We start from the raw sequence: 10,644 nt of genomic DNA on the forward strand, positions 1-10,644 counted from the left end.
CAGCACATCAGAGGAGGTGCCTGCTGTGCGGTTAGCAGGGCCAGTGGTGAGTCTGTCCCGTTATCTTCAGCTCAGTGGTGGCGATAAACTGGTGACTGCCCCACTCCCCTCCCGGTGCCCTGGCTGGGGTTGGGAAGGGGCCAAGGGCTCCCAGCTGCCGGCATCCTGCTGCTCGCCTGCCAGCCAGGCCTAAGGAGGCCAGCAGGAAAGGGGAGCTCAGACCCAGACCCGGGGTCCCAGTGGATGGCGGCTTTTCCTGAGCTTGTGTCACCTCTTATCTGGTGACAAGAGAAACTATTTTCTCATGGGTTAATGTGTTTCATCCTGGGAATGTCTTCCTCCAGAGGCTGAGGAAAAGGCAGGAGGAAGAGGGAGAGGCATCTCATTTATTATGAGAAATATGGGAAATGCCTGAACCAAGGGACACTGGCTGTCCTTCCCATACAGCCCGACAGAAACCTCTTTGTGTGAAAAAAAGGCTTTGTGCAAAGATCAAAAAGCACAGAAGAAGGTACTAATTAAACTTTCAGCCTTACACAGCACTTGTTGAGTGCCCTGCGCCTTCCAGTTTGCTCACTGGAAAAATACATTCACCCATCCTCACTGCAGTCCTTCTTTCCCTGCTCTTGACATTTTCCTTTTCCGTGATCCCCTTAATCTTAGGGGTTTTGTGTTTCTGTCTTGCCCCTGCACTCTGTTCAGACCTAAGATGCTTTTCTACACACTTTCTTCCCAGAGGCTTCTTAATTCCTCCTCTAAACTGTCTTGTATTGACTTTTGCACATTACGTTCAGTTTTATGTTTAAGAGATATTGAGTGGTGCTTGAGTTTTTTGGTTTGAAGCTACTCTGTCTTGGGAAAGTCATGAAGGTGTTGCCATGAAAACCAGTACGAGACAGGCAAACTGGTGCCAGGCTGGCAGAGCAGACGCGTCTGCCTGGCTCTGCGCAGCCAGCTGTAGCAAGGCTGTTTGGTGCCTTCGTAGAAACAGGCGCTTTGAAGGGACCTGAGAGGGATATGGCAAGCGTTACAGTGGCTGTGTGCACAGCCCATTTTCTGACACCTTTGGGCCGATTTGTTAATTGACACCACCAGCCTTTATGAAACTTCCGTTTTTGTTTTGTTCCTGAACGATTGGCTTGTTAGTAAATCAAACAGAAACATACTTGCTTAGGAAAAACACCTAGAATAAATAAAAACATTGAAGCCAGAAGAAGGAAGCAAATAATGTTGGAAGGAGCGCCTAAAGCAAAGGCTGTGTAACAGCAGACTTTTGATACTCTCTGAGCTGGGCAGCTATGGCCTCGCCACAGCGCAAGGCAGGTGAAATGCTTGTTTGTGTGTACGTACATACATGCACACAAACGTACAGCATTAAGAAGCACCAGAGCACAGGCTGGAACACTGGAGGCTCTGGCACCACTCCTCTCCCACTGCTGAAGTGGTCCTTGGCGGTCCTTTGGCCCCCGTCACCCACCAGGCCCCAGCCAGAGCACAGCATGGGGGTTACTCCAGCCTGGGAACCATATCGTCTCCTTTTGGAGGCAGAGAACGCTGGCGCATAGGGACAGACTCCAGATGGTGGCAGCGGGCCAAGGCCCAGTGGGGCACCTCAGCAGGGGCTGCAGAGGCAGCAGGCACCTCACCTGGCATTGCACAGGCTGGGCCCTCTCTGAGAAGGCTTCTAACCATGGCCAGAAGCAGCACTGAGCCGTCCTCCAACGCACTAGCCTAGCAGCTTGAGCTCCAAGGAAGACAGGTAGCTGCAGGCAGGTCTCTCCTTTCAAGAGTTCAGGCATAGCTGCTAGCAAACTGTTCCTGCTGGGCAGCAGACCCTCATCTACCTACAGTTCATACATTTTAGATTAGTGATTTATTTTGTATAGCAACTGGCGAGTTCTGTGAGGAGTGACCAGACGTGAGTCTGTCTCCTCTCCTATCGGGGCTTTCACCATGAAGGGGCAGAGGACCAGCCGTCTCTCATCCGTCATCACTACCGCGTTCCCCTCTGCCCCGTCCTGCTGTGTGCTCTCCAGAGTAACCTGAAGGCTGGTTCTTATGATGATCTCTGAAGATACTATCTTTTTAAGATAAAATCAGCAGGACATTTGTTACTGTGGATTCTATTACTGTATTAATTTAAATAATCTCATGTTTCACTGACATGAGGATAGAAAGGAAGCCTGGGGACAAAATAATAAAGATAGTAGCAAACATATTAAACTTATTTCACATGTGAATTTTAAAAACACATATAAAACTGTAACAATCATTTCAGAAGTGGTTAATGACTCTGTATTCGTTCTTGGATGCTTAGCTTGGGCTGTCAATAAGACCTTGGTTAGCCAAGAGGTGTATTTTTGCTAGCATTCTGAGAATGCTTTTCTGTGTGCAAATATTGAGGACTCTTAAATAATTAATAAAGACAAGAATGGGGCCCCACTTCCATCTGCTGCCCACTCTCTCTTCTGTTTGGCTTTGGGCAGCAATGACATTTTGTACAGTAAACTGCCGGTCAGAACATCCTTTTTTTTACCCTGAGAGCTGGGGATGCTGATCTTCAGGATGAAACCCAAGGCGTGCTTTCTGGAAACAGCTGATGACTTCTGACCATGTCAAATCCTGTTTCTGCAGCTGGCACTTCTAGTCTGAGGGCTCACCTGTCCTTTCGGTCAAGAGGCCAGAGGTACTGCTTCCTGTCTCAGGGACACGCATTTCTTAGAGAAGTATGTAGCTTTGGGTAAGCAAAGTGCATTTTTCTGCTTCTTATAAACATTATGTTAATCCTGAATGGGAAGTACCCGGTCGGAGCCTGCCTGTAGTCATATGGCTGTTGTTGAACCTGTGGCTTCTGTTATTCCTGGCTCTGCGGTTGGTGAACATGCTGTTCCTTCCACTTCCTTTGGTAATGGTCATCTGCACATTTTGAGGGTAATCCAGGGCACCACACACACACACTGCGGCCATTCTTAACAACATGAATTCTTTGTCTTTCCTTCACGCGCACTCACGTTTGCACACAGTATTTGCAAGGCTTTGTAATGGAATGGAAAAAACATTTTCTGATTAACTTTATAAAGTGAGGGTACGGTGAATTCAGTTTACCCACTTTAATGCCTTGTATTTGCAGCTGAATGGGACAAACTATATCCCTTGTTAGAATTTGAAATGGTACCTTTTTTCTTGCTGGTGCCTGGCTGTTCTGAGAAGCAGAAATGTGTCACTGGTGGATTGCCTGAAATCAGAATAATGCAAAACCATTCATAGCTCTTTTCTATTTCACTGGGATTTTGAATATCATAAATGAATGAAAGTCTAATCTGGCTATAGTTTATTAATTGAAAGAAAAAAACGGTGTTTTTGCAGAGTATTACATAATTATCTATACAGCTGGTTAAAGAGAACCACTTATCAATTTCTAGAAAGAACAGTCATCAAAACTTCTATTATTAGAATCTGTAGTTTAGAATATTTTAGGAGAATTTTAATAACAGCTAAGTAACATTTATGATATCTATTTATGTACCAGTCTATTTTTATTTAATACTGAGATTCTGATAACATTCAGAGGTTTCAGGAAGAATTGGGTTCCTGTTATGTTCAGTGCAATATGGACTTGCAGAAGAATAATAGTTGATCTAGGGAAGCTTATAGTCTCTAGAGATTAAATGACTTTTTAAAATCAAGGGCACTATTGTCTATCACTTATAGCGATGGAATTTCAGTTCAGACTTCACTTCAGCATTTGTCATAAGCATTTGTGTGGTTTTTAAAATGTTTTGTATGTATATATATTTATATTTTGCTAATTATAAAAAAAAATCTAACCATTTGTATGGTTGAATCACTTTTTTTCACACTTGGAATTTAATTTATACTCCAAAATTCATCTCCTTTGGCATCTCAGCTAGAACTCATACCACTTGATGGTAGACTTGGCCTCTGCCTTTTTTGTAGTCAAATTACTACCCATCTCCAGCAAAAGATGAAGCTGGGAGTATTTTTCACCCTGTTAGTCCTTCATTGTTCTTCCCCCCCCTGCCCCTACCCCTTCAGTAGCTATTTGAATACATTTTCTTACTGTGGGAAACATCTGCCACGACACTCATTTACCTGCAAGCTATGCATTGCTAAAATCACAGCTGCTTCGGTAACTGCATCTAGGGTAAGGAAAGGGAGGGCAAGGTACAGAGCTGAAAGTGAGTTGCTTACATTTTTCCTTCTCTGAAGGCATTGGTGAGTGGCAGCCTTTATTCTTCCCGCAGAGGGAAGGAGCTGTGGGCAGTTTGTAGGATCAGGGAATGATGTCTGAGGATGCCTGGGTTTGTCTGGTGTCTGCTTTTGTGTAGGTGTGAAGGGGTGCTTAGTAAGACTGCTTAACTCTTACCGAATCAGCCAAAAGCAAGACTTTACCACATGTGTATCCTTTGCAACAAAAAGGATCGTTTAAAACTAGAATGATTCAGAAACCCATCCTTAGGCGGATTCATCATTCAGCTCTGCTTGGGCAGATGACTGGAGGGCAGCCATGGGTGAGAGGGCAAAAGCAAAGATGCCACCTACCCAGGGATGTGTAAAGCGATGGTTGCTTTCAAGTGTGATGGTCTTAGCCTGGGTGGCTCTGCGCAGCCACAGACCGCTCCTGTTGGTGAGATATGTGGTTACCTTTGGTAGTGAAGCATTGCTTTTCGGAGGAATGTTTAATACTAGGAGCTTTTAAGGTTCCTAAGGATGTAGTGCAGGCTTTTCACATTTTAAGCTCTGTGACCAGTCTTTCTTGTGGCATATTAACAGCATGTTGGTTTTGCCTTTTGTGGGGCTGCTCTTTGCCTGAGCCGTTTCAGCATATGCATTGGTATAAGGAGAGACAGGCCTGGTTTCTTTTGAAAGAACAGAAGTTTGAGAGGAGAAAGCAAACAGTATATTGGCCTTTAGCTCTACCAGTTCCAGTCAATTCAGAGAGAGAATTTATTATAAGAAGAGTATTCAGCACCGTGTTGGAATGAATAATTAATTTCTTTAAAAGTTGTTCAAGTGAATGGTAGTTTTGAGCCACCAGACATTTCTGGATTAGTTCCTTCTGTTTTTATTTATTTAATTTCCTTCTTTTAACACTGTATTCTGTCTTGGTAAATGGGTCTTAAAAACTTATTCAGATCATGAAATCAAAAGAGAGGAAATATTTTCCCCTCCAAGACAGCAGAGACTAAAAGACAGGAAAAAACAATGCTGCTTTTATTTTAAAAAGTCATGCTGAATGATGAATACAGATTTTCACTTTGCTGCAAACTTTTTTTTTCCCCTATCAGCTATCAATAGTTGGAAGGAGATTTAAAACATTTTGAAATAAGAATAAGTGAAGAAATTAGTGGCCATGCATTTTTTTCCTATGAAGAGAATTTTTAAAAAACGGGTGTTGCTGCAACCCTTTGCAATAGAAACTTAAGATACTTTATTCACATATAGATGGCATATTTTTGTAGGACTAGGATCTCTCTGAACAGCTAAGTTCAGAATTGTTTGGAGAAATATTAAGAGTAACATGGGTAATGATAGAATTGTTGGAACTGTTTGGGATGACAGTGTTTACCTTGAGGGCTCCAAGACACACACCCTGTAAAGGATTTAAAGGCCTTAAACTCGTACGCTTTGTTCTCAGATTTTTGTTTTAATTCCTTCTGGTTTTACTGATATTTATTTCCCTTCTTTTGACACTATTGTCTATGTTGGCTCTTAAAATCTTACTCAGATCATAATATCAAAAGAGAGGAAGTATTTTCTTGTATCTTCCAGCTTGGCAGGGGGATCGGATAATTCTTAAAATGTGAGTGTGGCATGAACTTCTTATTTTGTTACCTCAAGTATTATCAGAATTCACTATCTCTGAATTGAACATTTATGTGTATATATCATGACTTTTGCTACTGTGATGTAAGTAATTTCTTTTTGTAGTAACAATTATGACACAAATTGATTATTGTTAAAAAAGTAAATAATAGATTTTTTAATTTATATCTGAACAAAAAATAAAGCATTTTATTTCAATTTGAATCCCAAATTAATTCTTTTGGTTTATTCTTTTTTATGTCAAAATTTTAATTAAAAAATAAGTGGAATTTTGAATTGAAAATGTGCCCAGTTTTGGTTTTAAAACATCAACAAAAAATCCTGATTTTCTGAAAGCAAACATCTGATTTTGGCATAATCTTAATATTACTATTATTTAAAGATAGAAAATCTGAATCTTTTCACCAGATTTAATCTTACTTTGTGGAACATCTCCCTGCAGTTCTTTTTTTTTTCTGAATAATTCACTATTCATAAAAAAATAAAGTTCCTCGGTTGTTTTTGCAGTTCTACATATTTGCATATGTCTATGAAATAAGTTTGGTAAGAAATGTTTACATATAGCATTTGATATAGTAGGTGATTCTGATGCCCAAAGTGAAACAGGCATGCTGAATTTTTAAACTTGGTGTGTGTGAAGCAGCCAGTATCTGTCAAGATGGAAAAATAAGATCATTAAGGAAAATTTTGTTTTTCAGAACTGTGGAGAAGTAATTAACACAAACATAAAAATTATCAAAAGCTTTATTTATGTCTAAAGGGTCTTGTAGGCATGAAGGTAAAGGGAGAAAAAATGTGTGATAGACAGGAAAACATAGATGAAATGTGAAAGACATAAGGATAAATCAATAAATGGAAAGGCCTGGTCACTGATGAAGACGTAAGGTTCCATGGTGGGTGCCCCTTCACTTCTCCTTTCCAAGCAAGCTTGGGCCCTGTGCAAGGGGTGGACATTTGGTGGGGTAGCTGTGCATCCCTCAGAGGGTTGCCCATCCCCAAGCACCCAACAGCCCTACTTCAACACGCAGCTCAGGCTGCTGGGAGGGTTAGGACTTTCAGGAGCGCACTTGATCTGTCAGGGAGGCTACAACCACACCTGTGCTGGAGAAAGCACTTTGCTTTTCCACTGGAAAGTGGGCCTGGAAAGAAAAAATTTTGGTTGGCTATATTTGAAAAGGTGACTAGAGAACATCCTCTTCTAGGCAGGTCCTAGGATAAGAGTTCTCTGATACTCTGGTTACTTAACGAGGCCAGACCTGAAGCCAAGGGGACCTTTGAGTAAGACTGGATCCTTACTTAACAGGCAAATCAACAATTGGTACAACCAGGTTAATCTGCAGTTTACACTTGTAGGACTCAAGTGTCCACAAAGCCAAGTACTTTTTGTTTTTCAGCTGCCAGTAGCAGGTGTGGCAGTCTCACATTTTTTTTTCCATGGATTTGACTCTCCAAGATATCTACTTTTATTAGCAGCGGTTGATCTCTCTGTAATGAGGTGACCACATTACGGCTTTGTCAAATTTCTTCCCAAGAATGGTATTTCATGTTCAGATTTTCTGTTTATGTCACACAATATCAAACAAAGAGCTGCTACAAGCCTCAAAAGTTGATTTATTGGAAGTGCTTCTTGCTGAGAAAGATTATTTTTATTTTTTGTGAATATGCATCTTTTTAACTTTTACGGGGGAAGACTACATTCTTGATTTTTTTTTTTTTTGCTTGTACTGCAGCCATTTAATTAACATGAATTTGTTAAATTAAAATTAAGACTGTCTTCCAGGAAATGGTGCTAAAGGAATGCTTAAATGTACTTTTAAAAATGTTTCTGATCCAAATGCTGACAATTTCTTAAAAGAACATTAGTAGGAGGTCCATTTTTTAGTTTTATAAACATTTTTTTGCCTCACTAAGACCCACAAGACCTGGGATAAGGCCAATGTAGACCAAAACCAAGTTGGCTGGTGCATGTGCAGAACTTAAGGCCAATGTAAATGCATCTATGAAATGTATGTGTATGAAAAATCTAGGGAAAACAGTTTGAAGAAGACCACCAACAAATAGATCACATAAGAACATTTCTTTCATGTGCCTGTAAGAGAAACCTTGCGAAAATATTTGGGCAGTTTGATTTGTATATTGTAATGCAGTTGTTAGAATGCAAGAAATATGTATCTAAATTTATGAGGTTACTTTGTAGTACATCTCTGAATAAGTGTTTAATCATTTAGCAAATGCTAAAAACGTTTGCTAAGCTAAACGTGTGTAAGCTACCACTGTGAATGCTGTACTTCATCAGAAGATTTTAATAATGCATTAGGTGCTTGCAAGATATCCCAAATATAAGAAAAAACTCACTTCTATCTGGTAGATAGAAAATGAAAGTGTTGTTAGTAAAAGACCGGGGGGCTGTAACCTGTAGTCGTGTTCACGAGTGGTTCTGAAGTCGGTGACAGTAAGCACTGTTCTGCCTTAGCAAAGGTTGAAGATTTGCACTGTGTATTAGGAATAATTCTGTACTCCAGCTTTCAAAGGGAAATGTCACACTAATGCCAGCATTTATTGGTATCCAGCAAAATTCAGAGACAATGAATCCTTGCTCTTTCAAAATCAAACACTCTGTGAAGCAATTCTTTCCCCAGAAAGAGATTTGATCTCATTGTCGCATCTGGCATATGCAAAACCACATCTAACCGTTTTTTCCTTGCTTCCAGGAGAAAAAAGCTCAAATGCAAAAAAACTAAACAAACAACCTTCCCTCACAACCCTGGCTACAAAAAATGTATTGTGCTGTAGCTGTCCCTCCCTTGCCAAGTTTCCCTGTTCTGTCCTTTGTTGTTGGAGATAATGCTTTCTTTTAATTTTGAACAATTATAAGATACGTATTTTAAGTATTTTTTTCATAATTATCAACTATGAGTTTATTTGAAATTCATTATTCAAGCTTGATGGCATTTAAGTTTTTAATTTGTAACTTTGCAATTCAACTGTCAGTAAAAATTCAAAATCAAAAGTGGATAATTTCATTGGGGACATATGTAATACTGAGTTAGCTAAGTTAATTTTCTCGTTAGGAAACATGGTGGTAAGACATCATTTTGCAGGTTTTTGAAGAAAATAGAATATATATACTGTATTTAACAGTATAAGTTTTGCCACATACTTCAAATACAGGATCACCTCCTAATGATGTCAAGCCCTGTTAGGTGTGATGCACGGGCATGCTTTTGACAGACAGAAACTGTGATGATTAAAATGAGAATGCTGGGTATTATTCTCTGGGGAATATTCATTACCACCTTATTTTGGACTGCAAGCTTATCTGATAATTTAGAAGTTAATCACCTTTGGCTTTCTCTGCAGGTAATACAGAAGGCAAAGGAGTAACCTCATTCAGATGTGCTTCACTGAAACCAGAGGGAGCCAAGGGAGCCTAGCTTCCTCTTAACTCGGGCATCCCTCGCTAGTGCAGCTGGTATCTGGCAGAGGGAAAAAGATGATTTAGGAGATGACTGTCCTCTCTTCCATAAGTAAGTGCCTTTACTGGTCTTATGCCTGTGACCCCATTTGCTGTTTCCTGCCATATCGGGGTGACCCAGAGATTCTGGCCAATCATGAATATCCTGTCTCCACAACTGGTAGGAAGCAAAGCATGGATTTCCACTGTGTGCAAAGCTGAATTCCACACGCCACCATGGATGCGAATTATGGAAAAACCAGCTGGATGTGTATTTTGCATTGAAAGCTGAAATCAGGGTAGTGGTATAGCATAAGCCAGATGACAGTTTTCATATGCTAGGGGTAGATCAGATGATAGCGGGTAAAGGAGCCATCAGGAAAGTTAGAGATGAATCTACAGGGGTTATACAGGTAATGGCGGATTGGAAGAAGTAGTCTGTACATGTCAGCATATATACATGTGTTGGCTTTTTTTGGGGGGGTGTTTAAAAAACCAATGCATATAAACTTATATAAATATATATATCCGCACATCATATGTAGACATGTATTTATAAAGTCTGGAACCTAGAAGGATAAATATGATGGGTTAGCAGAAGGGTTTCAGCATGTTAAGGATAACAGAGCAAACAGCATGCAGTGAAAATGTTAGCACTGAAAATTTCAGGGGCAAATTCAGAAGTATTAGCATTGTAGATCAGGCCTATTGCTACAAACTTTTGCTGGAACAGCAGTTGGTTGCAGATGTAATTTTTTATGTCTGATACTGCTGTGGCAACAAGATGTCACCTGGAGTCTGGAAAGAGAAGCAGCAAACTGTTGGCAACGAGAGTGAGACCAAGTGAGGAAAGCACAGAAAAAGGAAGAGGCAGAGAGCGAGGTGTTGAAAAAAGATGACAAGTGGAATACAGAAGGAGAGAAAAGGCAGGGAAAAGAGAACTGTCTGGATAGGCTCTATTTGTTGTTTCTTTTGCCTGCTTATCATTTGAAGCATTGATCTTATTCTACTCTCCTCAAAGGCTTTGAGGCTTTGTCCAACCAGGAGTTACAAGAAGGAGTAGGCAGACACGGTGAATATTTATTGACTTAACTGGAGTATAATATTGTTAACAAGGCAAAAGCCTTTTAGCTACATGGCAAAGAATCAGGATTAAATAAAACCCCAAATCCTCTCTGGCTGCAATATCAATCCCAGATCAGTCTCAGAGAGTGAGAGTTGTGAAAGCATTAAAAATAATCTAAAAATAAAGATTCAAATAGCTAATATTGACGTCCTGTTTATGTACAGAAGCACCAGTTGAACTGCTCATTCTTACAGCTTGCTTTTGCAGCCTTTTTTTG

Source organism: Chlamydotis macqueenii, chromosome 5 (assembly GCF_036417535.1).
Source record: "Chlamydotis macqueenii isolate bChlMac1 chromosome 5, bChlMac1.mat, whole genome shotgun sequence".
Lineage (NCBI taxonomy): Eukaryota > Metazoa > Chordata > Aves > Otidiformes > Otididae > Chlamydotis > Chlamydotis macqueenii.